The sequence below is a fragment of the Rhinoderma darwinii genome, unplaced genomic scaffold, assembly GCF_050947455.1.
Source record: "Rhinoderma darwinii isolate aRhiDar2 unplaced genomic scaffold, aRhiDar2.hap1 Scaffold_300, whole genome shotgun sequence".
Taxonomy (NCBI): Eukaryota; Metazoa; Chordata; class Amphibia; order Anura; family Rhinodermatidae; genus Rhinoderma; species Rhinoderma darwinii.
In genome coordinates, this window is record NW_027463272.1 from 37,611 (window position 1) to 53,724 (window position 16,114).

The following is a 16,114-nucleotide window of genomic DNA, read 5'->3' on the forward strand; positions in this document are numbered from 1 at the left end:
CAGTCCAGAAGCCGAGTCCGTTCAGGATGTGGGTGGGTTCCCTCACCACTGTGCAGAACCGCTTCAGGAGCGTGGTGATGTCTTTGCCGGGGGTGTGTGGGTTCCGCATTGAGACCGTCACCCGCCTTTCCTCTCTTTGGACAGGGCAGTTGCCCACAAAGCGAGAGAAAGGGGATTCAGGCCTCGCCGCTTTCACCATCTCCCAGTACCTTCTGCAGATGTTGATCGAAGCGAAGGTCACGAAGAACATCCCGGTCATGAAGGCCTGGATGCTGATGGTCTCCGGCTTAGCGAAGCCCTGGTCCAGGAGCATCTTCTGGCAGAACACTTCTTCCGTCATGTCCGGCACTCTCCCGTCCACCTCCTTCAGCTTCAGGGCCACCGTCTGCTTCATCCAGGGCTCCAGGGTTGGAGCAGCCTGGTTCGGCTTCCTGGTGGCCTGTTGGCTTGAGGAGGCTTCAGGAGGAGATGTCCTGGCCTGGGCCGGCTCACCTGGTCCATCAGCCTTCTTCTTCTGGGTGGCAGGGTTGCTGGTTGAGGCCATGGCTTCTTCCAGCTGTTCCTGTCGCTTGGGGAGGATCTTCGATAGCTCTTTCCCGAAGGGGGCGGAGCTATGCAAATCTTCTCCTTGCTGGCCGAGGTTCTTCCACGAAATTTCTTCCGCAGCGGTTCCTCGTCGAGCTTCTTCTGCGGCCGAGCTTCTTCAAAGATCCCCTTCAGCAGCGGCTCTTCTCCGAAGGTCTCTGTCGCAGTTCTCCTTCTTCTTCCCGGCAGCGATCTCCCGGAGCTTCTTCCCCGATGGCGGCTTCTCCCTTCTGGATCGTCGTCTTCGCTGGTTCTTCTCCGCAGTTCGTCGCCGGCTTCGTCTGGAACGCTCTTGGATCGCTAAGCTAGTGTTTATAGCCCCCAGTGGTTCTCCGAGCTATCTATCCTTACAAGGACTGATAAGAACAGATACTACACTTGATCTTAGCCAAAAGGCCGAGAAGCGATAACCCGAGCGGCCCTTGCCTTGCCCGAGCCTGTCCCATACTGCTGTTCACCCCTTGCAGCGATTGATTCAGCCTACTCCTAGGCAATTCCATGGGGCCCTGCAGGCTCACACACATTTACAGCTACTAAGCGGGAGGGAGGTGAATAAAGGCCGGAGAGGAAGCTACACAGGATTTGCTTCTTTTGCTTGCACCACAATGCAGTGCTGAAAGAGGAGGAATCTACATAAAAACGCCTTCCTGGCAACGCCCAAATGCCCTCCTGCCATGCAGATAAACACTGGCAGCGGCAGCAAGTGCATGCCCACAGCCACCCCTTGTTCCTTCACACCTTGTATCAGCTGTAATCCAGTCCAGTCCAGTCCAGTGCTGCCTGCTGAGCAGCACTGACCAACACTGCCTGGGCCCAGGCTTTTATCTCTGAGGCAGGCCCCATTATGATGTCAGAAAGCTGGCTCTGGAATCCTGAGGGCTCCACTATGACACGTGCAAAGTTCCGTCTGAACTTTATATAAGACGGTGCGGCTCAGTCAGTCACTCAGTGTTGCCTGAGAGGGCAACACTGCAACAGCCGGCCGCCAGGCTGTCTTTTTTTTGCACATTTATTTGCCTCCAGGAGGCCACAAGAGGGAGACAAGGGACTGCAAAATGGAAAATAGGCATCCACCAACTTTACAGACAACTTCTCTTTGCTCCTACAACCTCCATCCTTGCACAGTTTGTTATTCTTCCAGGTAACATAGTAACAAATCCAAATTGCTGCTCTCTTTGTAGGCAAGCAAGGGTTTGTTGCAACTGCAATTCTTACTTCTTCTTGGAAATGTAGGGACGACAGTACATTCCATCACATCCATCTAGTGTACACAGGTAGGTCCATTGTGGCGGGCGGGCTGCTTTAATGGCTGTTTGCTGTTCCCCCTACTCCACTCCACTATTTGACTGTGGTGCTGCATCAATCAATCAGTGGCTGGCTCAGGTGCAGCTCTTTAACCTACCTAAAAGGGAGGGCGGAGAGAAGACAAGGAAGGTGAATGAGCTGTTCCAATGTGAAATGCCGGAAACACAGAAACACAGAAGACACACACACACACACACACACACACACACACACACACACACACACACACACACACACACACACACACACACACACAACAAGAGGTGGCAATGTATTAATTAATTGCATTTAATAAATGAGCTCATTATCACACATGACTGTACAAATGCATTGTCCAACAGGTGTTGAAATAATGGGATTAAAAGGGGAGATCCCATCAGAAAGACAAAAACAATAGCAAACACAAATAGCACTTTTGGAATCTGATTTTAGTCAACACATAAGGGAAGGGTGCACCGGTCCTGGAAATACTGCAATACCAGGTCAATGCGTGGAGTGGACAGAGCAAGCTCTATTTCCATCTCCCTGTTCTAAAAATCCATTTAATATATGGTCCCCAGATAGGGGACGTATCAGATATTAAACTGATAAGAACAGATACTACACTTGATCTTAGCCAAAAGGCCGAGAAGCGATAACCCGAGCGGCCCTTGCCTTGCCCGAGCCTGTCCCATACTGCTGTTCACCCCTTGCAGCGATTGATTCAGCCTACTCCTAGGCAATTCCATGGGGCCCTGCAGGCTCACACACATTTACAGCTACTAAGCGGGAGGGAGGTGAATAAAGGCCGGAGAGGAAGCTACACAGGATTTGCTTCTTTTGCTTGCACCACAATGCAGTGCTGAAAGAGGAGGAATCTACATAAAAACGCCTTCCTGGCAACGCCCAAATGCCCTCCTGCCATGCAGATAAACACTGGCAGCGGCAGCAAGTGCATGCCCACAGCCACCCCTTGTTCCTTCACACCTTGTATCAGCTGTAATCCAGTCCAGTCCAGTCCAGTGCTGCCTGCTGAGCAGCACTGACCAACACTGCCTGGGCCCAGGCTTTTATCTCTGAGGCAGGCCCCATTATGATGTCAGAAAGCTGGCTCTGGAATCCTGAGGGCTCCACTATGACACGTGCAAAGTTCCGTCTGAACTTTATATAAGACGGTGCGGCTCAGTCAGTCACTCAGTGTTGCCTGAGAGGGCAACACTGCAACAGCCGGCCGCCAGGCTGTCTTTTTTTTGCACATTTATTTGCCTCCAGGAGGCCACAAGAGGGAGACAAGGGACTGCAAAATGGAAAATAGGCATCCACCAACTTTACAGACAACTTCTCTTTGCTCCTACAACCTCCATCCTTGCACAGTTTGTTATTCTTCCAGGTAACATAGTAACAAATCCAAATTGCTGCTCTCTTTGTAGGCAAGCAAGGGTTTGTTGCAACTGCAATTCTTACTTCTTCTTGGAAATGTAGGGACGACAGTACATTCCATCACATCCATCTAGTGTACACAGGTAGGTCCATTGTGGCGGGCGGGCTGCTTTAATGGCTGTTTGCTGTTCCCCCTACTCCACTCCACTATTTGACTGTGGTGCTGCATCAATCAATCAGTGGCTGGCTCAGGTGCAGCTCTTTAACCTACCTAAAAGGGAGGGCGGAGAGAAGACAAGGAAGGTGAATGAGCTGTTCCAATGTGAAATGCCGGAAACACAGAAACACAGAAGACACACACACACACACACACACACACACACACACACACACACACACACACACACACACACACACACACACACACAACAAGAGGTGGCAATGTATTAATTAATTGCATTTAATAAATGAGCTCATTATCACACATGACTGTACAAATGCATTGTCCAACAGGTGTTGAAATAATGGGATTAAAAGGGGAGATCCCATCAGAAAGACAAAAACAATAGCAAACACAAATAGCACTTTTGGAATCTGATTTTAGTCAACACATAAGGGAAGGGTGCACCGGTCCTGGAAATACTGCAATACCAGGTCAATGCGTGGAGTGGACAGAGCAAGCTCTATTTCCATCTCCCTGTTCTAAAAATCCATTTAATATATGGTCCCCAGATAGGGGACGTATCAGATATTAAACTGATAAGAACAGATACTACACTTGATCTTAGCCAAAAGGCCGAGAAGCGATAACCCGAGCGGCCCTTGCCTTGCCCGAGCCTGTCCCATACTGCTGTTCACCCCTTGCAGCGATTGATTCAGCCTACTCCTAGGCAATTCCATGGGGCCCTGCAGGCTCACACACATTTACAGCTACTAAGCGGGAGGGAGGTGAATAAAGGCCGGAGAGGAAGCTACACAGGATTTGCTTCTTTTGCTTGCACCACAATGCAGTGCTGAAAGAGGAGGAATCTACATAAAAACGCCTTCCTGGCAACGCCCAAATGCCCTCCTGCCATGCAGATAAACACTGGCAGCGGCAGCAAGTGCATGCCCACAGCCACCCCTTGTTCCTTCACACCTTGTATCAGCTGTAATCCAGTCCAGTCCAGTCCAGTGCTGCCTGCTGAGCAGCACTGACCAACACTGCCTGGGCCCAGGCTTTTATCTCTGAGGCAGGCCCCATTATGATGTCAGAAAGCTGGCTCTGGAATCCTGAGGGCTCCACTATGACACGTGCAAAGTTCCGTCTGAACTTTATATAAGACGGTGCGGCTCAGTCAGTCACTCAGTGTTGCCTGAGAGGGCAACACTGCAACAGCCGGCCGCCAGGCTGTCTTTTTTTTGCACATTTATTTGCCTCCAGGAGGCCACAAGAGGGAGACAAGGGACTGCAAAATGGAAAATAGGCATCCACCAACTTTACAGACAACTTCTCTTTGCTCCTACAACCTCCATCCTTGCACAGTTTGTTATTCTTCCAGGTAACATAGTAACAAATCCAAATTGCTGCTCTCTTTGTAGGCAAGCAAGGGTTTGTTGCAACTGCAATTCTTACTTCTTCTTGGAAATGTAGGGACGACAGTACATTCCATCACATCCATCTAGTGTACACAGGTAGGTCCATTGTGGCGGGCGGGCTGCTTTAATGGCTGTTTGCTGTTCCCCCTACTCCACTCCACTATTTGACTGTGGTGCTGCATCAATCAATCAGTGGCTGGCTCAGGTGCAGCTCTTTAACCTACCTAAAAGGGAGGGCGGAGAGAAGACAAGGAAGGTGAATGAGCTGTTCCAATGTGAAATGCCGGAAACACAGAAACACAGAAGACACACACACACACACACACACACACACACACACACACACACACACACACACACACACACACACACACACACACACAACAAGAGGTGGCAATGTATTAATTAATTGCATTTAATAAATGAGCTCATTATCACACATGACTGTACAAATGCATTGTCCAACAGGTGTTGAAATAATGGGATTAAAAGGGGAGATCCCATCAGAAAGACAAAAACAATAGCAAACACAAATAGCACTTTTGGAATCTGATTTTAGTCAACACATAAGGGAAGGGTGCACCGGTCCTGGAAATACTGCAATACCAGGTCAATGCGTGGAGTGGACAGAGCAAGCTCTATTTCCATCTCCCTGTTCTAAAAATCCATTTAATATATGGTCCCCAGATAGGGGACGTATCAGATATTAAACTGATAAGAACAGATACTACACTTGATCTTAGCCAAAAGGCCGAGAAGCGATAACCCGAGCGGCCCTTGCCTTGCCCGAGCCTGTCCCATACTGCTGTTCACCCCTTGCAGCGATTGATTCAGCCTACTCCTAGGCAATTCCATGGGGCCCTGCAGGCTCACACACATTTACAGCTACTAAGCGGGAGGGAGGTGAATAAAGGCCGGAGAGGAAGCTACACAGGATTTGCTTCTTTTGCTTGCACCACAATGCAGTGCTGAAAGAGGAGGAATCTACATAAAAACGCCTTCCTGGCAACGCCCAAATGCCCTCCTGCCATGCAGATAAACACTGGCAGCGGCAGCAAGTGCATGCCCACAGCCACCCCTTGTTCCTTCACACCTTGTATCAGCTGTAATCCAGTCCAGTCCAGTCCAGTGCTGCCTGCTGAGCAGCACTGACCAACACTGCCTGGGCCCAGGCTTTTATCTCTGAGGCAGGCCCCATTATGATGTCAGAAAGCTGGCTCTGGAATCCTGAGGGCTCCACTATGACACGTGCAAAGTTCCGTCTGAACTTTATATAAGACGGTGCGGCTCAGTCAGTCACTCAGTGTTGCCTGAGAGGGCAACACTGCAACAGCCGGCCGCCAGGCTGTCTTTTTTTTGCACATTTATTTGCCTCCAGGAGGCCACAAGAGGGAGACAAGGGACTGCAAAATGGAAAATAGGCATCCACCAACTTTACAGACAACTTCTCTTTGCTCCTACAACCTCCATCCTTGCACAGTTTGTTATTCTTCCAGGTAACATAGTAACAAATCCAAATTGCTGCTCTCTTTGTAGGCAAGCAAGGGTTTGTTGCAACTGCAATTCTTACTTCTTCTTGGAAATGTAGGGACGACAGTACATTCCATCACATCCATCTAGTGTACACAGGTAGGTCCATTGTGGCGGGCGGGCTGCTTTAATGGCTGTTTGCTGTTCCCCCTACTCCACTCCACTATTTGACTGTGGTGCTGCATCAATCAATCAGTGGCTGGCTCAGGTGCAGCTCTTTAACCTACCTAAAAGGGAGGGCGGAGAGAAGACAAGGAAGGTGAATGAGCTGTTCCAATGTGAAATGCCGGAAACACAGAAACACAGAAGACACACACACACACACACACACACACACACACACACACACACACACACACACACACACACACACACACACACACACAACAAGAGGTGGCAATGTATTAATTAATTGCATTTAATAAATGAGCTCATTATCACACATGACTGTACAAATGCATTGTCCAACAGGTGTTGAAATAATGGGATTAAAAGGGGAGATCCCATCAGAAAGACAAAAACAATAGCAAACACAAATAGCACTTTTGGAATCTGATTTTAGTCAACACATAAGGGAAGGGTGCACCGGTCCTGGAAATACTGCAATACCAGGTCAATGCGTGGAGTGGACAGAGCAAGCTCTATTTCCATCTCCCTGTTCTAAAAATCCATTTAATATATGGTCCCCAGATAGGGGACGTATCAGATATTAAACTGATAAGAACAGATACTACACTTGATCTTAGCCAAAAGGCCGAGAAGCGATAACCCGAGCGGCCCTTGCCTTGCCCGAGCCTGTCCCATACTGCTGTTCACCCCTTGCAGCGATTGATTCAGCCTACTCCTAGGCAATTCCATGGGGCCCTGCAGGCTCACACACATTTACAGCTACTAAGCGGGAGGGAGGTGAATAAAGGCCGGAGAGGAAGCTACACAGGATTTGCTTCTTTTGCTTGCACCACAATGCAGTGCTGAAAGAGGAGGAATCTACATAAAAACGCCTTCCTGGCAACGCCCAAATGCCCTCCTGCCATGCAGATAAACACTGGCAGCGGCAGCAAGTGCATGCCCACAGCCACCCCTTGTTCCTTCACACCTTGTATCAGCTGTAATCCAGTCCAGTCCAGTCCAGTGCTGCCTGCTGAGCAGCACTGACCAACACTGCCTGGGCCCAGGCTTTTATCTCTGAGGCAGGCCCCATTATGATGTCAGAAAGCTGGCTCTGGAATCCTGAGGGCTCCACTATGACACGTGCAAAGTTCCGTCTGAACTTTATATAAGACGGTGCGGCTCAGTCAGTCACTCAGTGTTGCCTGAGAGGGCAACACTGCAACAGCCGGCCGCCAGGCTGTCTTTTTTTTGCACATTTATTTGCCTCCAGGAGGCCACAAGAGGGAGACAAGGGACTGCAAAATGGAAAATAGGCATCCACCAACTTTACAGACAACTTCTCTTTGCTCCTACAACCTCCATCCTTGCACAGTTTGTTATTCTTCCAGGTAACATAGTAACAAATCCAAATTGCTGCTCTCTTTGTAGGCAAGCAAGGGTTTGTTGCAACTGCAATTCTTACTTCTTCTTGGAAATGTAGGGACGACAGTACATTCCATCACATCCATCTAGTGTACACAGGTAGGTCCATTGTGGCGGGCGGGCTGCTTTAATGGCTGTTTGCTGTTCCCCCTACTCCACTCCACTATTTGACTGTGGTGCTGCATCAATCAATCAGTGGCTGGCTCAGGTGCAGCTCTTTAACCTACCTAAAAGGGAGGGCGGAGAGAAGACAAGGAAGGTGAATGAGCTGTTCCAATGTGAAATGCCGGAAACACAGAAACACAGAAGACACACACACACACACACACACACACACACACACACACACACACACACACACACACACACACACACAAGAGGTGGCAATGTATTAATTAATTGCATTTAATAAATGAGCTCATTATCACACATGACTGTACAAATGCATTGTCCAACAGGTGTTGAAATAATGGGATTAAAAGGGGAGATCCCATCAGAAAGACAAAAACAATAGCAAACACAAATAGCACTTTTGGAATCTGATTTTAGTCAACACATAAGGGAAGGGTGCACCGGTCCTGGAAATACTGCAATACCAGGTCAATGCGTGGAGTGGACAGAGCAAGCTCTATTTCCATCTCCCTGTTCTAAAAATCCATTTAATATATGGTCCCCAGATAGGGGACGTATCAGATATTAAACTGATAAGAACAGATACTACACTTGATCTTAGCCAAAAGGCCGAGAAGCGATAACCCGAGCGGCCCTTGCCTTGCCCGAGCCTGTCCCATACTGCTGTTCACCCCTTGCAGCGATTGATTCAGCCTACTCCTAGGCAATTCCATGGGGCCCTGCAGGCTCACACACATTTACAGCTACTAAGCGGGAGGGAGGTGAATAAAGGCCGGAGAGGAAGCTACACAGGATTTGCTTCTTTTGCTTGCACCACAATGCAGTGCTGAAAGAGGAGGAATCTACATAAAAACGCCTTCCTGGCAACGCCCAAATGCCCTCCTGCCATGCAGATAAACACTGGCAGCGGCAGCAAGTGCATGCCCACAGCCACCCCTTGTTCCTTCACACCTTGTATCAGCTGTAATCCAGTCCAGTCCAGTCCAGTGCTGCCTGCTGAGCAGCACTGACCAACACTGCCTGGGCCCAGGCTTTTATCTCTGAGGCAGGCCCCATTATGATGTCAGAAAGCTGGCTCTGGAATCCTGAGGGCTCCACTATGACACGTGCAAAGTTCCGTCTGAACTTTATATAAGACGGTGCGGCTCAGTCAGTCACTCAGTGTTGCCTGAGAGGGCAACACTGCAACAGCCGGCCGCCAGGCTGTCTTTTTTTTGCACATTTATTTGCCTCCAGGAGGCCACAAGAGGGAGACAAGGGACTGCAAAATGGAAAATAGGCATCCACCAACTTTACAGACAACTTCTCTTTGCTCCTACAACCTCCATCCTTGCACAGTTTGTTATTCTTCCAGGTAACATAGTAACAAATCCAAATTGCTGCTCTGCTGCTCTCTTTGTAGGCAAGCAAGGGTTTGTTGCAACTGCAATTCTTACTTCTTCTTGGAAATGTAGGGACGACAGTACATTCCATCACATCCATCTAGTGTACACAGGTAGGTCCATTGTGGCGGGCGGGCTGCTTTAATGGCTGTTTGCTGTTCCCCCTACTCCACTCCACTATTTGACTGTGGTGCTGCATCAATCAATCAGTGGCTGGCTCAGGTGCAGCTCTTTAACCTACCTAAAAGGGAGGGCGGAGAGAAGACAAGGAAGGTGAATGAGCTGTTCCAATGTGAAATGCCGGAAACACAGAAACACAGAAGACACACACACACACACACACACACACACACACACACACACACACACACACACACACCAAGAGGTGGCAATGTATTAATTAATTGCATTTAATAAATGAGCTCATTATCACACATGACTGTACAAATGCATTGTCCAACAGGTGTTGAAATAATGGGATTAAAAGGGGAGATCCCATCAGAAAGACAAAAACAATAGCAAACACAAATAGCACTTTTGGAATCTGATTTTAGTCAACACATAAGGGAAGGGTGCACCGGTCCTGGAAATACTGCAATACCAGGTCAATGCGTGGAGTGGACAGAGCAAGCTCTATTTCCATCTCCCTGTTCTAAAAATCCATTTAATATATGGTCCCCAGATAGGGGACGTATCAGATATTAAACTGATAAGAACAGATACTACACTTGATCTTAGCCAAAAGGCCGAGAAGCGATAACCCGAGCGGCCCTTGCCTTGCCCGAGCCTGTCCCATACTGCTGTTCACCCCTTGCAGCGATTGATTCAGCCTACTCCTAGGCAATTCCATGGGGCCCTGCAGGCTCACACACATTTACAGCTACTAAGCGGGAGGGAGGTGAATAAAGGCCGGAGAGGAAGCTACACAGGATTTGCTTCTTTGCTTGCACCACAATGCAGTGCTGAAAGAGGAGGAATCTACATAAAAACGCCTTCCTGGCAACGCCCAAATGCCCTCCTGCCATGCAGATAAACACTGGCAGCGGCAGCAAGTGCATGCCCACAGCCACCCCTTGTTCCTTCACACCTTGTATCAGCTGTAATCCAGTCCAGTCCAGTCCAGTGCTGCCTGCTGAGCAGCACTGACCAACACTGCCTGGGCCCAGGCTTTTATCTCTGAGGCAGGCCCCATTATGATGTCAGAAAGCTGGCTCTGGAATCCTGAGGGCTCCACTATGACACGTGCAAAGTTCCGTCTGAACTTTATATAAGACGGTGCGGCTCAGTCAGTCACTCAGTGTTGCCTGAGAGGGCAACACTGCAACAGCCGGCCGCCAGGCTGTCTTTTTTTTGCACATTTATTTGCCTCCAGGAGGCCACAAGAGGGAGACAAGGGACTGCAAAATGGAAAATAGGCATCCACCAACTTTACAGACAACTTCTCTTTGCTCCTACAACCTCCATCCTTGCACAGTTTGTTATTCTTCCAGGTAACATAGTAACAAATCCAAATTGCTGCTCTCTTTGTAGGCAAGCAGGGTTTGTTGCAACTGCAATTCTTACTTCTTCTTGGAAATGTAGGGACGACAGTACATTCCATCACATCCATCTAGTGTACACAGGTAGGTCCATTGTGGCGGGCGGGCTGCTTTAATGGCTGTTTGCTGTTCCCCCTACTCCACTCCACTATTTGACTGTGGTGCTGCATCAATCAATCAGTGGCTGGCTCAGGTGCAGCTCTTTAACCTACCTAAAAGGGAGGGCGGAGAGAAGACAAGGAAGGTGAATGAGGCTGTTCCAATGTGAAATGCCGGAAACACAGAAACACAGAAGACACACACACACACACACACACACACACACACACACACACACACACACACACACACACACACACACACACACAACAAGAGGTGGCAATGTATTAATTAATTGCATTTAATAAATGAGCTCATTATCACACATGACTGTACAAATGCATTGTCCAACAGGTGTTGAAATAATGGGATTAAAAGGGGAGATCCCATCAGAAAGACAAAAACAATAGCAAACACAAATAGCACTTTTGGAATCTGATTTTAGTCAACACATAAGGGAAGGGTGCACCGGTCCTGGAAATACTGCAATACCAGGTCAATGCGTGGAGTGGACAGAGCAAGCTCTATTTCCATCTCCCTGTTCTAAAAATCCATTTAATATATGGTCCCCAGATAGGGGACGTATCAGATATTAAACTGATAAGAACAGATACTACACTTGATCTTAGCCAAAAGGCCGAGAAGCGATAACCCGAGCGGCCCTTGCCTTGCCCGAGCCTGTCCCATACTGCTGTTCACCCCTTGCAGCGATTGATTCAGCCTACTCCTAGGCAATTCCATGGGGCCCTGCAGGCTCACACACATTTACAGCTACTAAGCGGGAGGGAGGTGAATAAAGGCCGGAGAGGAAGCTACACAGGATTTGCTTCTTTTGCTTGCACCACAATGCAGTGCTGAAAGAGGAGGAATCTACATAAAAACGCCTTCCTGGCAACGCCCAAATGCCCTCCTGCCATGCAGATAAACACTGGCAGCGGCAGCAAGTGCATGCCCACAGCCACCCCTTGTTCCTTCACACCTTGTATCAGCTGTAATCCAGTCCAGTCCAGTCCAGTGCTGCCTGCTGAGCAGCACTGACCAACACTGCCTGGGCCCAGGCTTTTATCTCTGAGGCAGGCCCCATTATGATGTCAGAAAGCTGGCTCTGGAATCCTGAGGGCTCCACTATGACACGTGCAAAGTTCCGTCTGAACTTTATATAAGACGGTGCGGCTCAGTCAGTCACTCAGTGTTGCCTGAGAGGGCAACACTGCAACAGCCGGCCGCCAGGCTGTCTTTTTTTTGCACATTTATTTGCCTCCAGGAGGCCACAAGAGGGAGACAAGGGACTGCAAAATGGAAAATAGGCATCCACCAACTTTACAGACAACTTCTCTTTGCTCCTACAACCTCCATCCTTGCACAGTTTGTTATTCTTCCAGGTAACATAGTAACAAATCCAAATTGCTGCTCTCTTTGTAGGCAAGCAAGGGTTTGTTGCAACTGCAATTCTTACTTCTTCTTGGAAATGTAGGGACGACAGTACATTCCATCACATCCATCTAGTGTACACAGGTAGGTCCATTGTGGCGGGCGGGCTGCTTTAATGGCTGTTTGCTGTTCCCCCTACTCCACTCCACTATTTGACTGTGGTGCTGCATCAATCAATCAGTGGCTGGCTCAGGTGCAGCTCTTTAACCTACCTAAAAGGGAGGGCGGAGAGAAGACAAGGAAGGTGAATGAGCTGTTCCAATGTGAAATGCCGGAAACACAGAAACACAGAAGACACACACACACACACACACACACACACACACACACACACACACACACACACACACACACACACACACACACACACACACAACAAGAGGTGGCAATGTATTAATTAATTGCATTTAATAAATGAGCTCATTATCACACATGACTGTACAAATGCATTGTCCAACAGGTGTTGAAATAATGGGATTAAAAGGGGAGATCCCATCAGAAAGACAAAAACAATAGCAAACACAAATAGCACTTTTGGAATCTGATTTTAGTCAACACATAAGGGAAGGGTGCACCGGTCCTGGAAATACTGCAATACCAGGTCAATGCGTGGAGTGGACAGAGCAAGCTCTATTTCCATCTCCCTGTTCTAAAAATCCATTTAATATATGGTCCCCAGATAGGGGACGTATCAGATATTAAACTGATAAGAACAGATACTACACTTGATCTTAGCCAAAAGGCCGAGAAGCGATAACCCGAGCGGCCCTTGCCTTGCCCGAGCCTGTCCCATACTGCTGTTCACCCCTTGCAGCGATTGATTCAGCCTACTCCTAGGCAATTCCATGGGGCCCTGCAGGCTCACACACATTTACAGCTACTAAGCGGGAGGGAGGTGAATAAAGGCCGGAGAGGAAGCTACACAGGATTTGCTTCTTTTGCTTGCACCACAATGCAGTGCTGAAAGAGGAGGAATCTACATAAAAACGCCTTCCTGGCAACGCCCAAATGCCCTCCTGCCATGCAGATAAACACTGGCAGCGGCAGCAAGTGCATGCCCACAGCCACCCCTTGTTCCTTCACACCTTGTATCAGCTGTAATCCAGTCCAGTCCAGTCCAGTGCTGCCTGCTGAGCAGCACTGACCAACACTGCCTGGGCCCAGGCTTTTATCTCTGAGGCAGGCCCCATTATGATGTCAGAAAGCTGGCTCTGGAATCCTGAGGGCTCCACTATGACACGTGCAAAGTTCCGTCTGAACTTTATATAAGACGGTGCGGCTCAGTCAGTCACTCAGTGTTGCCTGAGAGGGCAACACTGCAACAGCCGGCCGCCAGGCTGTCTTTTTTTTGCACATTTATTTGCCTCCAGGAGGCCACAAGAGGGAGACAAGGGACTGCAAAATGGAAAATAGGCATCCACCAACTTTACAGACAACTTCTCTTTGCTCCTACAACCTCCATCCTTGCACAGTTTGTTATTCTTCCAGGTAACATAGTAACAAATCCAAATTGCTGCTCTCTTTGTAGGCAAGCAAGGGTTTGTTGCAACTGCAATTCTTACTTCTTCTTGGAAATGTAGGGACGACAGTACATTCCATCACATCCATCTAGTGTACACAGGTAGGTCCATTGTGGCGGGCGGGCTGCTTTAATGGCTGTTTGCTGTTCCCCCTACTCCACTCCACTATTTGACTGTGGTGCTGCATCAATCAATCAGTGGCTGGCTCAGGTGCAGCTCTTTAACCTACCTAAAAGGGAGGGCGGAGAGAAGACAAGGAAGGTGAATGAGCTGTTCCAATGTGAAATGCCGGAAACACAGAAACACAGAAGACACACACACACACACACACACACACACACACACACACACACACACACACACACACACACACACACACACACACACACACACAACAAGAGGTGGCAATGTATTAATTAATTGCATTTAATAAATGAGCTCATTATCACACATGACTGTACAAATGCATTGTCCAACAGGTGTTGAAATAATGGGATTAAAAGGGGAGATCCCATCAGAAAGACAAAAACAATAGCAAACACAAATAGCACTTTTGGAATCTGATTTTAGTCAACACATAAGGGAAGGGTGCACCGGTCCTGGAAATACTGCAATACCAGGTCAATGCGTGGAGTGGACAGAGCAAGCTCTATTTCCATCTCCCTGTTCTAAAAATCCATTTAATATATGGTCCCCAGATAGGGGACGTATCAGATATTAAACTGATAAGAACAGATACTACACTTGATCTTAGCCAAAAGGCCGAGAAGCGATAACCCGAGCGGCCCTTGCCTTGCCCGAGCCTGTCCCATACTGCTGTTCACCCCTTGCAGCGATTGATTCAGCCTACTCCTAGGCAATTCCATGGGCCCTGCAGGCTCACACACATTTACAGCTACTAAGCGGGAGGGAGGTGAATAAAGGCCGGAGAGGAAGCTACACAGGATTTGCTTCTTTTGCTTGCACCACAATGCAGTGCTGAAAGAGGAGGAATCTACATAAAAACGCCTTCCTGGCAACGCCCAAATGCCCTCCTGCCATGCAGATAAACACTGGCAGCGGCAGCAAGTGCATGCCCACAGCCACCCCTTGTTCCTTCACACCTTGTATCAGCTGTAATCCAGTCCAGTCCAGTCCAGTGCTGCCTGCTGAGCAGCACTGACCAACACTGCCTGGGCCCAGGCTTTTATCTCTGAGGCAGGCCCCATTATGATGTCAGAAAGCTGGCTCTGGAATCCTGAGGGCTCCACTATGACACGTGCAAAGTTCCGTCTGAACTTTATATAAGACGGTGCGGCTCAGTCAGTCACTCAGTGTTGCCTGAGAGGGCAACACTGCAACAGCCGGCCGCCAGGCTGTCTTTTTTTTGCACATTTATTTGCCTCCAGGAGGCCACAAGAGGGAGACAAGGGACTGCAAAATGGAAAATAGGCATCCACCAACTTTACAGACAACTTCTCTTTGCTCCTACAACCTCCATCCTTGCACAGTTTGTTATTCTTCCAGGTAACATAGTAACAAATCCAAATTGCTGCTCTCTTTGTAGGCAAGCAAGGGTTTGTTGCAACTGCAATTCTTACTTCTTCTTGGAAATGTAGGGACGACAGTACATTCCATCACATCCATCTAGTGTACACAGGTAGGTCCATTGTGGCGGGCGGGCTGCTTTAATGGCTGTTTGCTGTTCCCCCTACTCCACTCCACTATTTGACTGTGGTGCTGCATCAATCAATCAGTGGCTGGCTCAGGTGCAGCTCTTTAACCTACCTAAAAGGGAGGGCGGAGAGAAGACAAGGAAGGTGAATGAGCTGTTCCAATGTGAAATGCCGGAAACACAGAAACACAGAAGACACACACACACACACACACACACACACACACACACACACACACACACACACACACACACACAACAAGAGGTGGCAATGTATTAATTAATTGCATTTAATAAATGAGCTCATTATCACACATGACTGTACAAATGCATTGTCCAACAGGTGTTGAAATAATGGGATTAAAAGGGGAGATCCCATCAGAAAGACAAAAACAATAGCAAACACAAATAGCACTTTTGGAATCTGATTTTAGTCAACACATAAGGGAAGGGTGCACCGGTCCTGGA

General features: G+C 48.5%; 9 non-coding genes and 1 pseudogene across 9 annotated transcripts; all 10 read right to left on the minus strand.

The window, feature by feature from the left end:
• Positions 1–891: 891 nt before the first annotated feature.
• Positions 892–993, minus strand: LOC142704098 (U2 spliceosomal RNA; annotated as a pseudogene).
• Positions 994–2,335: 1,342 nt separating this feature from the next.
• On the minus strand, positions 2,336–2,526 carry LOC142704082 (U2 spliceosomal RNA). Its single transcript, XR_012867762.1, has one exon. It is a non-coding gene; the product is annotated as a U2 spliceosomal RNA (small nuclear RNA).
• A 1,340-nt stretch (positions 2,527–3,866) lies between these two features.
• Positions 3,867–4,057, minus strand: LOC142704083 (U2 spliceosomal RNA). Its single transcript, XR_012867763.1, has one exon. It is a non-coding gene; the product is annotated as a U2 spliceosomal RNA (small nuclear RNA).
• Positions 4,058–5,399: 1,342 nt separating this feature from the next.
• On the minus strand, positions 5,400–5,590 carry LOC142704084 (U2 spliceosomal RNA). The gene has a single exon (XR_012867764.1). It is a non-coding gene; the product is annotated as a U2 spliceosomal RNA (small nuclear RNA).
• A 1,342-nt stretch (positions 5,591–6,932) lies between these two features.
• On the minus strand, positions 6,933–7,123 carry LOC142704086 (U2 spliceosomal RNA). The gene has a single exon (XR_012867766.1). It is a non-coding gene; the product is annotated as a U2 spliceosomal RNA (small nuclear RNA).
• A 1,329-nt stretch (positions 7,124–8,452) lies between these two features.
• LOC142704087 (U2 spliceosomal RNA) lies at positions 8,453–8,643 on the minus strand. Its single transcript, XR_012867767.1, has one exon. It is a non-coding gene; the product is annotated as a U2 spliceosomal RNA (small nuclear RNA).
• A 1,328-nt stretch (positions 8,644–9,971) lies between these two features.
• Positions 9,972–10,162, minus strand: LOC142704088 (U2 spliceosomal RNA). The gene has a single exon (XR_012867768.1). It is a non-coding gene; the product is annotated as a U2 spliceosomal RNA (small nuclear RNA).
• Positions 10,163–11,499: 1,337 nt separating this feature from the next.
• LOC142704089 (U2 spliceosomal RNA) lies at positions 11,500–11,690 on the minus strand. The gene has a single exon (XR_012867769.1). It is a non-coding gene; the product is annotated as a U2 spliceosomal RNA (small nuclear RNA).
• A 1,346-nt stretch (positions 11,691–13,036) lies between these two features.
• On the minus strand, positions 13,037–13,227 carry LOC142704090 (U2 spliceosomal RNA). Its single transcript, XR_012867770.1, has one exon. It is a non-coding gene; the product is annotated as a U2 spliceosomal RNA (small nuclear RNA).
• A 1,348-nt stretch (positions 13,228–14,575) lies between these two features.
• LOC142704092 (U2 spliceosomal RNA) lies at positions 14,576–14,766 on the minus strand. Its single transcript, XR_012867771.1, has one exon. It is a non-coding gene; the product is annotated as a U2 spliceosomal RNA (small nuclear RNA).
• Between the last annotated feature and the right edge of the window lie 1,348 nt (positions 14,767–16,114).